Raw genomic sequence first — 19,777 nt, 5'->3', positions numbered from 1 at the left:
TGAGTGCTGTGAATGAGCTAGAAAGAGTTGCTGTTCCTAATGTCTTGCTGTAGGAAACACCCAGTTGCTGTGTAGTGACAGGACAACTATTCCAGGGCTTCCCCTGTCTCCAGGCTGAAGGATGACTTTTAAGCCTGTCCAATCTGTTGCACACCAACACTGGTGTCACATACAATGGATGTGAGTAACTAAGTAAATGAAGTGGAAGAAGCCAAGGACACTCTCAGACCAAGCCTGTGGGCCATGTGCTGGATGGTATGTCCGTGAGGCTAGGAAGAATGTTCTACTCTAAAATAGTTTATCTGATTGGTCTGGACCATGAGGGTAGTCTTCATAAGATCAATAAGTTGTTTGTAGCTCTTTCTGTGAAGTCCCCTCATCACACTATCTGATCAGTGTTTGGTGAAGCAGGAGATGCGATTCTTAGAGAGCAAGCAGTTCATCTTTAGAATTCTATCTACTGAAGTATGCATCATGTCATTGAATTAATGGGATAGTTTTTCAATAATATTATTTATTATTCTCAATTTATACAAATAAACTAAAGAATGGACAGGTGAAGCCACAAGTTCACAGAACTTTAAGTGGGAAAACCATTTAAAGTGAATGAAGCCTCATTCCAGTGCTCATACTCTTAATCTCTGCACTGTGTCCATAAAAAAATGGTTAACATCCACTAGCAGGGGGACTGCAAAAGAGGAACACAAGAATGAACAGGAATAATATGGGGATGGAAAACAGCTATAGTCAATGCCAGATCTCATGCCAGCTGCATCTGTCATCTCACTGCATCCCCACAACTAATCTAGGAGATGTAAATATTAAAGTGTGAGTGAGTCCCAAGTCAGATTTATCTGAACCTCAAGCACCCACCACTGTGGAAGCCACCAAAATCCTCTAGCCCTTGATCTGGCTCAGCTCTGTGTCTGAGATCACAATCTGCAAGAGACAATGACCTCCACCTCCCAGGTTGCTGGTGAATGAAATTCACTATTGTGTCCACTTTACTTTTTTATTATTTTTAAAATTGTAGATGGACACAGCTTATTTTGTTTGTTTATTTTTATGTGGTGCTGGGAATCGAACCCAGTGCCTCATGCATGCTAGGCAAGTGCTCTACCACTGAGTCACAACCAAGGCCTTGCCACTTTACTCTTCATTTTCTTCCCATTCACAAAAATTGAAGTCACCATTGTTGGAAACCTGTGGGAAGGAGAGAGAAAAGGAGATGCACCAGCCAGAAAAATACAAATAAAACCTAAGAACAGAAAATCATGTGAGCTGTGACAGCTCTGATTTATTAGACACCAGTATGACCACAAGAACATGATTCCCATAAAAGGAAATTTGCAGGCACTAATTAGTTGCAAATACTGATAAACAGATGCCATAAAAAATATTTTGATACAAAATTGTGACAAGTAAACCTGTAAACATAATTTAATAAAGTCACATAACCTTGCAATGTGGTTTTTCTTCTCCTTACCTTTTCCCATTAACTTAAACCACCAGTAATCAAACCCCAGGTGGAATTTATTTCACTCTGGCACCATATTAGAAGATTCACAAAAGGTTTTTGTTACATAAAAACATATTTAACTCAAGCCATAAAGAGGATCTTCTGAAAAACCAAAAGAGATTTGCACTAGATTAAAATCCTGGTAAATCCATGAGGCAAAGCACTCATGAAATGTGCTAGAGACATAGATGCAATTATTTTTGCCCATTAAACTATAATTTTGCAGAATAGTGGTAAGAATGTAACACTTTAGCCTGGTCTTTTGACTCAGCATTTGGAGGCAACCCTTTAATTGATCCATTCACAGATTCAGACTTAGGCAATATAAGGCTCCATTTCAATTTTCATCTTCAGGATAAGCAAATAAAGTGTTACTGCTTTGCTCTACTGGCCCAACAGGAAAATGTATAGATGAGCAAAAAAGAAAGAGTAGACATCATGTCATGAAGAGACATCAAGAAATAAACCACCAATTCACAACACAATCAAAAAACTGCAAAGGAGACATGTTCTCATTTTTCAGAGGAAGGAACTGAGGCTAGCAATATGACATAATTGGATAAAGGTCACAGATTACAATTTTTCACTTTTTAATTTGCAGTTGGACACAATGGCTTTATTTTATTTATTTTTATGTGGTTCTGAGGATCAAACCTATCACCCTGCATGTGCTAGACAAGTGATCTACCACTGAGCCACAACCCCAGCCTCACTGACTAATTCTTTTAAAGCTTAAAATAAGTTTATTATCTTGAAGTGCCAGAAGTCAAAAGTCCAAAAATTAGTCTTGGTTAAAATTGGCAGAGCTGTTTTCTTAAAAGTCTGTGTCAGGCTGGGACATATGGCAAGGCTCACAACTCAACCAGTGATGCCTCCACACAGCCAGTTTGACAAGCCACTAACTAGAACCTGACACTTCCCTTCATCCCCTCTTCACCTGGATCTGGAGCTGAAGCTCAGACCTCTCCTCCAAGTCTCAAACCAGGGCCCCACCTGCCTGCTAAGGATCATCAGGTGAATGGCTCAAGAATGATACCGGAAATACAAACTTCCACTCCCACAGAAAACCTCCAGTCTTATGAGACGTGTTAACACCTTCCTCAGCAAAATGGTACCATTACAAATGTAGTCCATGAGGAGGAAGTGGTGGCTTCCACTACCCAGCAGTCATGTTTCTGGATGCAGTAGTTGACCATTGATTAAAACCAAACTCTCACCTTCATCCCAGTCACAGAGAAGGACCTTTGGCATTTCCACTTCACAATATCAGTATCATCTTAAGGAATCTTAGGGAATTTGTAACCCCAAAAGCAACAACCTGAGATATTTTTGGTCATTGGTGGAGATGTACACTGCAGTGAAAACTTTGAGTCACTTGTCCCACACACACTCCCCAGCTGAGGAGGTCCATGGGGATGGACACTGCCTTCTTCTTTTATCTCTTGCAGAGAAGACCAGATCAGGGAAGGGCAGTACAGCACGGATCAGGAGGCTCATTCCATTAGGACAGGGTTTTTTAATCCTGACTCTGGCTCACGGTAGTGGGCAGCATCAAGCAACTCACTTAATACTTCTGAATTGTCTCCTGGGTAAAGAAAACAGAATCTAATAGAACAGGCTGTTTCTAGGATTGAGATTAAAGCCTATGGGATGGGTGTGTGTACTCTCTACACAGTGGTTCAGAGAACACATAATCATCTTCATTTTCTATTCAGGAGAGCAGCAGGAATATCATCTGTATTACCCATGCTCTGTGTTTGCCAAACCGTTGACCCAACAGTTTGAAACGGGAGATTGTGCATTAAACTTCCTCCTTATGACACCTTCTAAACTTTAGAAGTATGCCCCTAAGTTAGAAGGAAAGAACACTACAGAATCAGGTAGTATGTTTCTCACAAAATTCACAGAATATATTGAAATTTCATATCAAGACAACAACAACAAAAAAAAACCTACTCAATTGAAATCTGAACACTTTTTATGTATTACTGTTTAGCAAAGTTGACTCTAAGGTACAATAGATTCGAAACTATTTATTTTACCTTGAATTTTTGCCAAATAATAAAAAAACGAATAATAATACCTATCATGTATTTTTATTGCATAACAATTGTTTTCAAAGTTTACCTAGAATCATACCAATTACAATCTCCAAATATTATGTATATTAGGTGTTGTGTCCCGATGTTATGGATGGGAAAACTGAGGCTCAGGTTAGGCTGCTTCTCCAGTGATCACAGCTGGGAGATGCAGACTGTGTGTTCACACTGGGGCTCTGTGTCAGAGGACTCCTGGGTGCAATGCTTTGTTACCTTGGTGCAGCCCACACAAGGAAGACGTGGCCTTGGCTTTAGAGGACCATAGGCTAATGGGAAAAGGTTAATGCACACATGGGATCTTTTAACCAACTTTTCTGAGATATAATTTATAATTAATGTATAATTAATATGATGCATATATTTAAAGGGTACAGGTCTGTGAATTTGATACTGTGTATATCTATGAATCCACCCTACACTCAGAACATTAATGTCGCCCAGAATGCCTCTTTTCCATCCATCACTCACTGAGTTCCTGGCTCCATGTAACTGCTGATGAGATTTTTCTACTGTACACTGCTCTGCATTCTCTAGAATTTTATCTAGATGGAATCACATGTGCACTCTCTGTGCTTAGGAGATGCCCAGGGCTTGCTGGCTACATTCAGTCCATCCAAACAAGGGGCTGCTGCTTACCTTAATTTGAGATGCCCATAACATCTCCTGCTGAAAGAGACTCTCTGTCCCTCATCCCCCACTGCTGAACCACCTCTACAGAGGAAAAAAATGGACAAAAAGCCAGTGTTTTTCTTCTAAAGAAATCCCTGCCCAAATTGTATTCAGCAAAGTTCAATTCTACATTTTTAGACAAGCACTACCAAAATGGTGCCCCTTATCAAGACTCTGCCAGCAACCAAAGCCCAAGGTTATGATTTTGGTGCAAACCTTATCATGTACTTATCTATGAGATGTCTTCATTTAAGCACTTTATCCATTCACAGGGAAGACATAAAATGTACCACCAGCACTTACAGGTTTTTATAATAGTCCTATGCTTCACATGCCTGGAAGGACAGAGTGTGCACCTGATGAGCCCAGAAGTACATGGTGTTGCCAGAATCCTGCACAGTTGTAACCAGGGTACAGGCTTCTGGGGAGTATCTTGGGAGCGTAGGTGCCATGTGCCACATGCACAGGTGTTGGGACCATGAGCTTAAGTCTTTATGGTGTTTATAAATACTTCATATAAAAGACAAATATTTTGCAGGATTAGCATAGTCTCAGAGAGTAGAGGAATACTGAAGGATAGAATTATGTGTGTTTTTCAAACTTGTTATGAAACTACTTTTAGCGAGGAGATATTAGGGATTGAACCCAGGAGTGCTCAACCACATCCCCACACATGTTTTTTTTTTCATTTTTTATTCTGAGACAAGGTCTTCTAAGTTGCTAAGGCTACCTTTGAACTTGTGATCCTCCTGCGTCAGTCTCTCAAGCCACTGGGTTTACAGATGTGTACCACAATGAAAAATAATTTTTTAAAGAAGATAAAGTTTTACAAAAAGAATGGTATAAATGTGTAAATGGTGTGAACTGTAAACTTAACTTGTAAAAATCAGAAGCTAAGAATTTTTATCTCTGAGATCTTAGGAAAAGGAGAAAAGTAGCCTCCCACCGCCTACTACAATTCATAGAAAGGTCCATGCTGAACACCTGGAAGAGGCAAGACTCATGTTCTGCTGCCAAGAGAAGTCTGGACACCCATTCTCACATGGTGAAGATTTGGGGGAGGTCTAGGAAACCAGCACCCAACCAAGGTCAGAGAGGAAAGCCTGGTGCTAGGGCAAGCCTTGGTGGCCCAGTTAGTCACTAGAATCCACCCCTTGATTGACTCTTTCCTTTCTAGCATGGCAATTGCTGGTTGAATCCTGGCTACAATTCTGGTGTGGGCTGGCCTGAGAAGTAGCCCCCCAGGGTGAAATTACAGGGATTCTTACTGTAAAGGACTTGCATGCTCCTACCATCCCTTGAGATACAGCCCCCAAAACACCTGCTCCAGGAAGTCACTACTACTTGTCAGCCATGACGCTCCTGTCCCCATATTAGTTTGCATACAGCTTTAACGGAGCATTTCTCAATTGTGACCACTGAGGCTAAGAGTCAGGCCTTAATCATCTGTGCAGCTCTAGCACCTGGCAGCACAATATGTGTTTGTAAAGTAACAAAAATAATGGAGATTTAAGTTCCTGTGAGGTTTGAGCCAATGGCGTCTCAAGCCAAGTCTCCCAAAGTTTGGTTATCTGTGTGGCATGGTCACAGGCTCTGCTATGTCTTCGCTTCATAAACAACTTTCATTTCCACTGGGAAAGACAGTCCAGTGGAGCTTTGAATGCTTTCAAATGAGAGCAGGAGGAACACTGCTGGTGATTCATACCCTCAGTCTCTCCATCTCTCCAACAATCCTGGTAGGAAGTCACTTGCTGTAGGATCATAATTTTCACAGACACCACCTGTTCCTGTCCCTCCAGGTCACAGTTTGGGAATGACCAGTAATAGCTCAGTTTTGCCCATGCAGCTAAGCCCCCAATAAAATGCATTCATGAGGAATGGGCTCCTTGCACTAAATACATCATTTCCTGAGGTACATTAAAAACAACCTGATAGCTACTTGTTTTAAGTCCCACTAAGTCTCATGTTATGTACCAGAAGGGCACACATGCCATGCTTGAAGAAACTCTGAAGCAATATCTGTAGATTGATTTGCAAGGCCAGAATTTGAATTTTAGACTGCTTAGCAGAGACTTCAAGTACTAGGCAGTGGAAGAGCACTGCTTACCCCATTGTCCTACCAGAAGGCAATGAGCATGACCAAGGCTGTGCCCTCTGAGGAGCAGCAAGAGCCCCACACAGGAGGGAAGAGAGGCTCTAAATACAGACCCTAAATAAACAAACAAGCCAACAACAACAACAAAAGCATGGAGTATGGCTCAGTGAAGCCTATCACCCCAAATAGCAAGTTACCAGAAAAAAAGGGGGAAAGATAATTATCAACCTGGGCAGACTTGCACAGGTGTCTCCTCTGTTGATCTAATTAAGTGAGCGAGGTCTGCACACAAGCTGCTTCCTCATTACAGATGATTGACCCCAGGTTCACTGTAGCCAAGAACCACCCAAGCACATTTTCCCCACTGTGTTGTCTGTAGGCCAAGCTTTGCTCTCCCTCACATTGCCAACCACTGCTCCCCTCCCCTCACACAGCTCTGAACACATCCTTTTTTCCATATGGTCCAAAGGGGGTGAGAAGGCATGAGAGTCTCAGGAGTGTCTGTCACAGAGCCTCATTCATGTAACCTGACTATAAGCTCATGAGACCAAAGTTATGATTTGGGGGGCAAAACTTGCCCCTCAAGCCAGGCATGACATTCCATAGTGCTCTTCCCTGTTTATGGCACCCACTTCAGGGAGGAAAACTTTCCTTCTCCAGGGTGGGTGCTCCTGGGAGATGTCCTGTCACATCATGGGTTCCTGGCAAGATGAAAATCATGCCTCATGATCACTTGACCAGACATTTGCTTAGTAATTTAGACACACTGTCATTTCACAAAATGATGTGGGACATGGGGCAGCAAATTTTCAAATGCCAATGATAAATACAGCAAATAAATATCACAATACCAACAAGAGCTAAATGGTATGGAAGACAATAAGGAGATGGCATAGAGAGAGACTGGGTGGGACTGGGCAGAGATGTAGGAAAGTGTGGACCATGAGGATGGCAAGGTCCTCTTCACACTGAATCCACTCATCTTCATTGCCCTGTTTCTTGCTGGTCTGAACCATTCCTGGGTTCTTATTGGAGAAATAGAAGGGTATTCTTCAAGGGCTTTTCTCTACCTCTCACCCATCCCTCACCCTATTGCCAAAATCACCTTTATTTTCAGTTTACTTTCTAAAATTCTCACTTAATAAAATAACATCCTCTAGGGATGTCAGGACAGAAGCTGGAATGGCCATCGCAACCCAGCTGCTGCCTGCCTCCCAGGCTCTCTGCAATCTTATGTCCTACTGTTCCTCATCTCTGCCTTTGCAGGCTTCTCCTGCCAGGAGGACCTGGGTGTTCTTGGACTACCTGGTGAACTGCTTAGTCACCATCAAGAACAAAGTTCCCAACAGAGGGCTCACAGCTCTGGTGCTAAGCTTGCTTTTCTTCCACACATGAATTCTGAGGGCAGCCATTGGTAACTTAGAATATCACCTGCATTTCTGGATTTCCCAGACCCAACAGTTAGGTCTGGAAACACACTTGAATTTTTAACTTCTAAAGCAGAAATCTTTGCAGAGGGGCTCTTGTCTTATTCATCTGCCTAACAACTCCAGCCTCTTCCTATGTGCTAAGATTCTGCTTGCCAGATAAACATGTAACCCAGGCATGCCCAATCGGCTCCCTGAGCATGCCCAAAATACTTGGCCCCCCCATCCCCACAACAGCCAAAGACAGGTGAGGACATCTTGAAAACAGAACACCTCACAATTCACAGTCACAAAGTATCTGAAAGTCCCTCTTTCTGGCTCTCTGTTCAGTAGAGCTCACTCGCTCCCTGTGTCATATCCTATAATTGCCAACAACCCAATGATACAGCACAATGGTGATAATTCTTAACTTCATTGGTTTGTGCTAAATAACAGCAAGCTCCTGCTCGTGAACCATGTCCTCGGAATCTTCCACCATATATCCAAGGAAGCACATCAGTTTGGCAGTCGGTTAAGTGTTTGGAGAGGTCCCAAGGGAAACACTGTGTGTTAAACATTGTTAAATACTGGATATATTTCACTTTAATCCTTTGAAATTGCTCAGCATGACAGATTAATGGTATAGCAACTCTTCCTTATACATAATGGCACATTAAACATACACCACTGACTCTCCAGTTTGGATAAATCATGAAACTAACAACAGAAAACCCACAAAAACACCTGTCTCACAATTCATATATTAAATTCAGCCAATATTTGAGAATGAAATTGTTATGTTCTACTTTTCCTTGTTTGATGCTTAGAACAAGTGAAAAGGGTACTCTGGGGTGCAACTCCAGAATAACAGATCAAAGACACGGATAAGTCCATCAAATGCAGAAGAAAGAGCCATAAATCCAATTAAAAATTGGAAAAGCAAGAAAGAAACAAAATTCAAGTAACAGTTTGGTTAATATTTAGCAGATTAATGATAGCCTGACTGAGACACCAAAACATTAAGCCTGATTCTGTGACTTGCGGTGCATGTGTGTGCACGGGAGAATCTATTCATGTGTGCAAACTAATATCATGTGATCCTCAAAGCGGAGGTTGCACCCTGCTATTTCAATGATCCCATTCCATGGAATTTTTTAAAGTCAATAAACACATATTAACTTGCATAGGTGTCTGTGGTCATATATTTTCAGCTATTAGAATGTCTGTCTCCAGGTGACTCCACATATTATGATTTCGCTCATTCTTCAGACTGCCTTCCTTTCATGCATTCTTTCCAAAACTCCCTAAATGCCCACAGTATCTTTGATCTTCCATAGCCTTTGAAGCTTTTGAAATGCTCTGGTCAGGGTACCTGACAAGTGCTGGACAAAGGGCAGGCCCTCAAATGATACTTCTTGAATGGGTGAACAAAATAAATAATATTTTGAAAGCATACTCTATTTTTTCTCTGCAATTAACAATGAGTAGTTTTGTATAAATGCTCTGAGAAACCCTACAGAAGGAACATGCATTTAGCTTTGCTTTCCCTAAGCCTTAACCTCCTCCTCCTTTACTCTCCTGATTTACACAGAACTCTTTCTGGAAAGTATACTTTTGAGGATTTGCAAAATGGATGACTGGGCTAGTAATGCACTAGAAAAACTTATATTTTAAAAATATTGGCCACTTATACTTCCATTTTGTTTTGTACATTCATCTTTATTTTGTTTAATCACAATAATGATGGATCCCGTTTTTGCTTTTGCTATATTCTGTATATCATTATGAAAATAATTGTTTACATGCACATGATGCATTAATTGTATGTGATAAGAGGAGGATATGCATTTCTCTGACCTGTTGTGGGGGTGATTCCTGTGTGGCAAAGCAGCAGTCATTAGAAGTGATTAAGAGGAGCCAAATAGGAACTGGTCTGTCTATAATCAGAGCAAGACAAATGCTACCACCTATTATTCAATTTTATCTAAGGTGTAAAGGTAGAAGAAACTATAGCTGTCCCAAGACAATGCTGATTCATTTCTTTTGGATTCTTCAGTGAGATTTCCTTGGTAATAAACTAAAAGTTTGAATTGTTCTGTTCTACAATTGAAGAAAAAAAGGATTCAGGAAAAATGGGGGAAAAAAAGAAATAGAATTAAGAGCATTTGCCCTGCTTTCCCGTATCCTTATTCCTCTAGTGCAGAAAGCCACCAAGCTACTTCTGCAAAGATCCCGACAGCAAATATTTGAGCTTAGCCCCCCCCCAGATGGTCTCTGTCGCAGGTACTGGACTCTGCCATAATGGCACAAAAGCAGCCAGTGCACTACAGATGGAAAGGACTGTGCTCCTGCAAAATGCCATCCATCAAAACAGGCAGCTGACAGGATTCTGTCCTCGAATACTAGTGTGCTAACCCCTGCTACAGAGGACAAAATGTCCTCATGCTGTAGTGGTAATGCTGTGTGACGGAGTGTGTGGCCTTTAGCATTTTGGAACTGAAGAGATTCCTGTGGGTAGAGTATTTTCTTCTATTGGATCAACTTGGTATTTTAAGTTTTCATTATGGTATCATTACCTTAGCAGCTTCTTTGGTCTAACACATTTCCAGGAAGATTCTTCTTTTTTTTTTAAAGGAGAGAGAGAGAGAGAGAGAGAGAGAGAGAGAGAGAGAGAGAGAGAGAGAGAGAGAGAGAGAGAGAAATGCCTTTCTTCTTCTTCTTTTTTTTAATGTGATGCTGAGAATCAAACCCAGGTGGTCCCGCCCTTGCTAAGCAAGTGCTCTACCGCTGAGCCACAATCCCAGCCCAAAGACTCTTCTTAATTAGAGAAATACAAATCAAAATGACACAAAGATTCCATCTCACTCCAGTCACAATGGCAACAATCAAGAATACAAGCAAGAATAAATGTTGGCAAGGATGTAGGGGGAAAGGTACACTCATACACTGCTGGTGGGACTGCAAATTGGAGCCACCAATCTTGAAAGAAGCATGGAGATTCCTCAGAAAACTTGAAATGGAACCACCATTTGACCCAGCTAGGTTTATACACTCCTAGGTTTATACACAAAGGACTTAAAATCAGCATACTACAGCGACTCAGCCACATTAATGTTTATAACAGTTCAATTCACAATAGCTAAACTATGAAACCAAAGTAGGTGCCCTTCAACAGATGAAAGCATAAAGAAACTGTGAGATATATATATATATATATATATATATATATATATATGCGCAGTGGAATATTACTGAGATACAAATAAGAATGAAATTATGGCATTTGCGGGTAAATGGATGGAGTTGGAGAATATCATGCTAAGCAAAATAAGCCAATCCCCCCCCAAACCAAAGGCCAAATATCATCTCTGATATGATGATGCTAATATATAATGGGGTGGGGCTAGGGAAGAATACAGCTACTTTAGGTAGAGGAGAAGAAAGGGAGGGGAGGGGGCATGGGTTAGGAAGCATAGAATTCATCCATTGTTGGACACCTTAGTTGAGTCTGGCTATTGTGAATTGTGCTGCTGTCAACAGGGGTGTGCATGTGTCTCTGCAGTAAGATGACTTGAATTCTTTAGGATAAATACATGGAGTGGTGTCTGGATTGCATGAGGGTTCCATGTCTCGTCTTTCAAGGACTCTTCATACTGATCTCCATAGTGGTGGTACTAAATTACAGCCCGCCAACAGTGTACAAATGTACTTTTTCCACGACATCCTTGCCAGCATTTATTATTGTTTGTATTTTCCATGCCTTTAAATGTCATGATTGTGCAACTAAGATTGTAAATTCTCTTTTAAGAGATACTGTCATTTTATGATCAAAGTGAACTAAATACAAACTTCCATGAACATGTATACTAAGAAGCATAAATTTCTGATATAAATACATATTGTAGCAATTCAAATTCATCTTACCTTATAAAGGAAAACAAAAAGGATGCTCATTGAATAAAATACCATGTAAGAAATATGTCATGTATTTATAAATATTTGAAAAACCAAGTTCTTTGCCCAGCATTTCATACCCAAAATGCATTACAGTGAGGCCTGGGTATGATTTATAATATAAGCACAACATAATCTGGAGGGCCAATGAAAATGTGACTCATTATTGTGATGTTTGTCTGCATTTCAAGCTCCTCCTGTGTTCTCTAGTGACCTCTAAGGTACAATACTTACAGCTATAAACAGTTCAATGCAGGCCTCCAAGTTCATAAGTCCAGATTTTCATGGCTAACTGCAAATACCTTTGCAGATGCTTGCATATGTTTCCATTTTATTTTTAATATTTTTCTCCAGTTTGAGATTTAGGCTTTTTCCTCCCTGATTTTTATACAGGGTAACCCTTACTAATGAACTAACGGTGTTCTTGTACTGAATACAATAGCAGGTCAAAGGAATTATCCCGTGAGGTCCTTGACCTGGGCCGTGACCTGGGGAATGGTCTGCCCTGCAGCTTCCTTCCAGCCCCAGGCCTTCAGGAGGACCCAATGGTCCTCTCTCCAGTGGCACAGGAGGGACAGGAGGACAGGAGGGATGGAAAGGGGTCCTCTCGCTCTTCTTTGTCCTGACACAGAAGGCTGATCATCAGACGAATCCCAGAAGTTTCTTCTCCAAGAAAACACAGCCGAAAGGTGCTTGGTGTGGATGTTTAAAGCCGAGAGGGGACACTAATGCAAAATGACCTCCCAAAATCTACCTGCTCCTGATGGCCTCTCGCTAGTGGGACACAGGAGCCTCAGCAAGCAGGCTGTTCAGTGCTCCCCTGAGGACCCGATATACCTGTCCAAAGGTGACTCTGAGATGGCTCTTCTGTGTCCTGACGTGGGAGCTGGAACACACCGCCCTTCCTGTAGTGGCCTGTGTCCGCCCTTGGCCTCACCAGGTAGGTAGCACTCACCCTGGTCCCCACATCTCACCCAGCGCTCGGCCTCTTCCCAGCCCCAGGCTGCCGTCCACCTCGGACCCTCTGACTGCCCCAGCCCAGGGCTTCGTGTTTCTCCAGCTTCCCCAACGTCACATCTTAGTGATTTCAAGGCACACTGTAGGTCAGCGAAGCACTTCACCAGGGTCAGCTTGTCTTTCCAACTAATGGGGATTGCATGGATTCAAGTTCTATCTTGAAGCACACACGGGTGTCCAAGCCATTGTCCTTGTGGTCACAACAGGACATTTAAGGAAGCGTTTTTAGAAAGGGAAAGAGGATGTGGGTCAAAGAGGAAAATGCTGAGGAATTCCTGGTGTCTTGTGGCTCCTCTGTCTGTGCAAATGTTTGGAGGGATTGTTTTCCTTCTGTGCTTGTGGAGTGTAATCTGTATAAATTTGAATCTTTGTTGTTTAATTTACAGCAGTTTTCAACATTAATTATATAAATAACTTGATAGTGTTAGATTTACTCTGAACACAAACAGAACTTCCTATTATTATTTCCTAGTTCCTTTTCTAAACTCCCACTGTCTAAAGACTGAATATAAAATTCCAAATAATACACCCATGTCTCTACTAGTGAAGAACCCCAGCTGCAAGATGGATGTTGTCATAGACCTTTCAGTCAAAATATGGAAACATGAGCAACCTGATCTCTCAGGTTTCTGACTTATAGGTCCTGGGATTCAAGTCTGCCTGGCACTGCTTACAGGTACTGTGTGCTCTTATGATTGTTTAAAGTTAAGTCGTAAATTTACAAATATATTAACCTACTTTGCAAAGGACTGCCACTTGTTAACCAGAAGCAAATTCTTTCCTGGAAATAAGCAAATGCTTTTCAGCAGGGTGGGGAGGGTTGGTAGGATTGATCAGCCAGCTGTCCACGAAGCCAGCCAGCCATGCATAGTCCGTGGGGCCTTCTGTTTGTTGCTCAAGCAGCCTGAGTTGCTTAGTTGGATTCATGAAGCTACAGAAGCAACTGGTGTGGCACAGTTGATGGTAAAGAGCTTCTCATCTAAAGCACAGAGCTCAGGGCTTTCACTTTGAAACAGTCATTGTGAACCTACTGGATCTAGAGTAGAGGATACAGCACTGCAGGAGAGGAGCCCACCCCCCCCCTTGAATTCAAAGTGCATCCTAGAAGATGCAACCAGAAACCTGAAGGGCAGAAAACAGCTAAGCATGCAAAGGTACTGGGCAGCACTGGTGGTGAGGGCCAGCCCTGGACGCACTCAGTGTGCTTGACCAAATGATGGAGCTGAGCATGGCCTGAGCACAAGGAAAGAACACTCAAATCACATACAGAACCATGTTAAAAAGACATGCATCATAGTCGAGTAGGGTCCCAGGGACGCAGGGCTGGCTCAATAAGGAAATCAATGTAATTCATCACATCAATAGACTTAAAGACAAGAATCACATGAGCATCTCAGTAGATGTAGAAAAAAATACAGCACCCCTTCATGCTTAAAACACTAGAAAAACTAGGGATATGAGGAACATACCTCAACACTGTAAGGACTAACTATGCTAAGCCCCAGGCCAGCATCATTCTACATGGAGAAAAACTGAAAGCATTCCCTCTAAAAACTGGAATGAGACAGGGATGTCCTCTTTCACCATTTTGATTCAATACAGTCCTGGAAACTCTATCCAGAGCCATTAGACAGGAGAAAGAAATTAAAGGGATACAAATAGAAAGAAAAAAAAAGAACTCAAACTATCCCTACTTACCAATGGAATGATTCTATACTTAGAGAACCCAAAATACTCCACTAGAAAACTTCTAGGATTCATAAATGAATTCAGCCAAGTAACAGGATATAAAGTTAACACCCACAAGTCAATTGCATTTCTATACATCAGTGATGAATCAACTGAAAGAAATTAGGAAAACTATCCCATTTACAATAGCCTCAAAAAAATGTTTGGTAATCAGTCTAACAAAAGAGGTGAGAGACCTCCACAATGAAAACTACTAAGGAATTGAGGAAGACCTTAGAAGTTGGAAAGTTCTCTCATGTTCTTGAATAGGCAGAAATAATATTGTCAAAATGGCCATACTACCAAAAGTATATACAGATTTAATGCAGTTCCTATTAAGGTTTTTCATAGATATAGAAAAATTAATTAATGATCATTTGGAAAAATAAGAGACCCAGAGTAGCCAAAGCAACCCTCAGTGAGAAAAGTGAAGCAGGAGGCATCACAATACCAGAACATAAATTATACTACAGAGATATAGCACCAAAAACAACATGGTATTGATACCCAAACAGACCTGAAGACCAATGGTACAGAATAGAAGATACAGAGACAAACTCACAGAAATACAGTTATCTCATACTAGACAAATGCACCATAAACATACATTGGAGAAAAGATAGCCTCTTCAACAAATGATGCTGGGAAAACTGAAATCCATATCTAAAAAAAATATTATTAGACCCCATCTCTCATCCCGCACAAAATGCAACTCAAAGTACATCAAGGACCTAGACATTAGACCAGAGACCAGGTACCTACTAGAAGAAGAAGTAGGCCAAAATTTTCATCATGTTGGCTTAGAAACTGACTTCCTCAACAAGACTCCTAAAGTGCATAAAGTAAAATCAAGACTGAATAAATGGGATGGTATCAAAGTAAAAAGTGTCTTCACAGCAAAGGAAACAATCAAGAATGTGAAGAGAGAGCCTACAGAATGAGAGAAAATCTTTGCTACCTGAACCTCAGAGCATTAATCTCCAGGATATACAAGAACTCAAAAAACTCAACACCAAGAAATGAATAACTCAATAAATAAATGGGCAAAGGAAGTGAGCAGACACTTCACAAATAAGAAATATGAATGGTCAACATATACATGAAAAAACATTCAACATCTCTAGCAATTAGAGAAATGCAAATTAAAATGATAGTGAGATTTCATCTCACTCCAGTCAGAATGGCAGTTATTAAAAATATAAGCAACAATCAATAAATGTTGTCGAGGATGTGGGAAAAAGGCACACTCTTACATTGCTGGTGGGACTGAAATTGTTGCAACCAATATGGAAAGCAGTATGGAGATTCCTTAGAAAATTGGGAATGCAACCACCATTTGACCCAGGTATTCCACTCCTCAGTATATACCCAAAGGACTTAAAATCAGCATACTACAGTGATGCAGCCACATTAATGTTTAAAAAAGCTCAATTCACAGTAGCTACTATGGAAACAACTTAGATGCCCTTAAACAGATGAATGATTAAAGAAAATGTGGTAAATATACACAATGGAATATTACTTGGCCTTAAAGGATGAAATTATGGCATTTGCCAGAAATGGATGGAACTGGAGACTAACATGTTAAGTGAAATAAACCAATCCCAAAAGACCAAATGTCAAAAGTTCTCTCTGATAAGTGGATGCTGACTCACAATAGGGAAGGGGGACTGGAGGTTCAGTGGATTTAACAGGATATAGTAGAAGGAAGGGAGGGAGGTGGGAGTAGGAAAGACAGTAGAATGAATCAGACATAGCTTCCCTAGGTTTATTATGAACACATGACCAGTGTAACTCTGCGTCATGCTCAACCACCAGAATGGAGAGTTATACTCCAGGTATGTATGATTTGTCAAAATATACTCTACTGTCATGTATAACTAAACAGAACACAAAATTTATTTTTAATTAAAAAAATTATTTGCCATTTAAAAAGGGTGAGGAGCTTTTCTATTCAGATTAGAGTGGATGCAGCCAAGGGTGAGGTCAGTGGTAAAGGGATGTTGGTGGCAGAAAAGCATCACCACACATTTCAGAGTAGAAAGACATTTCAAGACAGAGTGCCGATGTCTGGGCTTGGCGCTGAAATCACGAGCCACCACACACCTTGTAGATTCAAACAGCAATTCTTTATTCCCGAACTCACAGCCACCTCCACACAGGTTCAGGGGAAATCTAAATCTGCCCGCACAATTCACCTACTCCACGAGGCTTTTTCCCAAATCCCATTTTGATCCCATGAGAACTCAATGGGAACAAACAGCAGGAACACCCTAATCCCAGCAGCAATAATCTCCAACCTCCAACTTCCCTAAAACCCCTATTGTCTTAAACCGGGAATGCCTTAAACTCAAGGAGCGGGAAGCTTCCTCAAACCTAATCATCTCTAAACCCGGATCCACCCTGGTCTTTGAGCAGGGTCACCTTTCTCAAACACACATGCAAGGTCACAGCAAATTTCCAAGGCGAGTCCATTTAACATGGGGTACGCTAGCAAGGAAATATCGATGTGTCATTCCTACTTGGCAATGGCCCTCAGCAACAGTGATGAAATAGAAGACATTTTAAAAGCAAAAGCTCATTAAATGAAAGGTGAGTAGAAGTTCGTCAGGCAAAGGAAGGGAGAAGAGGGTGTTCAGATGTGAGGTGCTGCTGGGCCCAGGTACACAAATAGGACACAACAAGACACTTGTCCAGAGTGTCAAGCCTGCATCTACGGCTCCAGAATGGGGTGGTGACCACAGTGGTAGAGCAAGGTGACCCAAAGGTGTATTTAGTACACATGTTGAAGACAGCACAGGCAAAGGGGGTTTAAATGATTAGTAATTTTGTTTCTGACAGAGTTTATAGCAAACAGCTCTTGACTTTGATCCAGCAGCTTAATTATATATGGGGGATGAAGGCCAGTCTCTAGGCATTCCCCTCGTGGGATTGTCATGGCTGTAGTAGCTCTAATCATCTCATCTCAATTCTGTTTAAATGGGGGAGATAAAAGGTTGAGTGGCACAGCAAAGAATATTGTCTCTTAGAGCCATTTTCTCTTATCAGGAAGAAAAGTTCTTTCTCAGAAACTCCCCAGGAAATGTTCCCTTAGACCTGAGTAGCATTTGTACCAGAGTGATGGATTTAGGTTTTCGAGATGAAGAAATCTTGGATGGTAATCCAGAGGGTGTGTTGTGGTGGCCGACAGAGACTGCGAGTGCAGGAGCTCAGGAGGAGGGCTGTGAACCCTCTGTGCCAGCAGTGCCCCTCTCCTGTTGGCAGAGGCCCTGGCTGAACCTCAGCTGAGTGCCGCTCACAGCTTCCCATTGAAAGCGCTTTCTCTGGCATTTGTACATGGCTTTGATTCCCCACGACCTCCCCCTCTCTCCTTCTGTAGGTTTTGTGGATGTATCGCCTTAATTCTCTTATGAGTTCTTAAGCTAATGCATTTCAAATCCATTATAGAGAATTCAGCAGTATTACACTCCTTCCAAGCAGTTCACAATACAGCTTTCTGCTAGATTTTTTTCTTGGATCACAAATCGTACATACAAATATTTTCCCTGGAACCTTATTAATCATAAAGTAAACTATGAGTCATATACATTAATTTTTCTTTCAAGAAAAGCGATATAGTTCTGTTAGAGAAGATGAAAAATATGAAGATTGCTATCTTATTTTGAAGCAAAACATCTAATGGGATATACTTCTCACAAGAAAGAGATACAAATCTAGCAAGTTTATTGATGATGAAAATAATTTTCCATATTTCAATAGTTTTGATTTTTAATGCTACATTAATTAAAGAGTCTACATAAATTTCTTCCTGCTTTGCAAGTTCCTTTCATTGATGCTACAGACAATTTAACTTGACGTTTGCTTCCTCTGCCCTATGGAAGAGCAGAGATAGGACATTCTTATTATGAAGACTCTCTACAATTCCATGCTGATTTACTATTTTCAGCAGTTAAGGTACTCTGTTTTGGAATATGCACCATAAATGACACCTTCCTTAGTAAGTGAGGCCATGACTAGTTATGCAAATGAGGACCGAAACCAGCTTATTAGGAAGTTCTGGCTTCTGATAGAAACTATAGGAAATGGCTTGGTAATAGTGGGAATCTGGTAACAGCGGTTCAGCCCCTTGGTTACCCAGATCCTGCCAAAGGCTCTGGACTGCCCCACAGGGACTCCGCACTCACGTTCCATGTGACTAGGAATTTTCTTAACTTTCTGGGAATGAGGATTTCCCATCAGATTCTCACATTCATTTTGCATCAGTGTTCCTCTGGTGCACATGGTGAAGGGAATGCAGAATTAGAGGTTAACCTACACCTAGTATCATCTGCGGACCACGAAATGACCCCTGAGAGTGTAGCCTGTATATCTAGTAATATTGAAAAATGTGTCTCCTGACTCGGGTTTAATGTGAAGGTGGCCATGGGTGATCATCTCTTCTCCCTCCTAAAATCTACAGAAATGGCTTCAAGATGAAAAACATAACTATAGATAACAAATAACCCAATCAACAAATGGTCCAAGGACCTGAACAGACACTTCTCAGAGGAGGATATACAATCAATCAACAAGTACATGAAAAAATGCTCACCATCTCTAGCAGTCAGAGAAATGCAAATCAAAACCACCCTAAGATACCATCTCACTACAGTAAGATGGGCAGCCATTATGAAGTCAAACAACAATAAGTGCTGGCGAGGATGTGGGGAAAAGGGTACACTTGTACATTGCTGGTGGGACCGCAAATTGGTGCGGCCAATTTGAAAAGCAGTATGGAGATTCCTGGGAAAGCTGGGAATGGAACCACCATTTGACCCAGCTATTGCCCTTCTCGGACTATTCCCTGAAGACCTTAAAAGAGCATACTACAGGGATACTGCCACATCGATGTTCATAGCAGCACAATTCACAATAGCTAGACTGTGGAACCAACCCAGATGCCCTTCCATAGATGAATGGATAAAAAAAATGTGGCATTTATACACCATGGAGTATTACGCAGCACAAAAAAATGACAAAATCATGAAATTCACAAGAAATGGATGGCACTAGAGCAGATTATGCTTAGTGAAGCTAGCCAATCCCTAAAAAACAAATACCAAATGTCTTCTTTGATATAATGATAGCAACTATGAACAGAGCAGGGAGGAAGAGCAGGAAGAAAAGATTAACATTAAACAGAGACATGAGATGGGAGGGAAAGGGAGAGAAAAGGGAAATTGCATGGAAATGGAGGGAGACCCTCATTGCTATACAAAATTACATATAAGAGGTTGTGAGGGGAATGGGA

At 41.3% G+C, this 19,777-nt stretch overlaps 1 long non-coding RNA gene across 3 annotated transcripts in view; it reads right to left on the bottom strand.

Moving 5' to 3' along the window:
- Nucleotides 1-1,159: 1,159 nt before the first annotated feature.
- Nucleotides 1,160-19,777, bottom strand: part of LOC144372465 (uncharacterized) — a 100,998-nt gene continuing 82,380 nt past the window's right edge. For 2 of the 3 annotated variants that reach the window (XR_013432467.1, XR_013432465.1), the window contains one exon: nucleotides 1,160-1,203. This is a non-coding gene — a long non-coding RNA (uncharacterized LOC144372465). Of the gene's footprint in view, nucleotides 1,204-4,254; nucleotides 4,330-19,777 lie in introns of all 3 variants that reach the window. The other variant, XR_013432468.1, reaches the window with a different exon arrangement.

The sequence above is a fragment of the Ictidomys tridecemlineatus genome, unplaced genomic scaffold, assembly GCF_052094955.1.
Source record: "Ictidomys tridecemlineatus isolate mIctTri1 unplaced genomic scaffold, mIctTri1.hap1 Scaffold_108, whole genome shotgun sequence".
Classification (NCBI taxonomy): Eukaryota; Metazoa; Chordata; class Mammalia; order Rodentia; family Sciuridae; genus Ictidomys; species Ictidomys tridecemlineatus.
The sequence above is the reverse complement of the archived record's forward strand: the minus strand, read 5'-3'. Positions and strand labels throughout refer to the sequence as shown.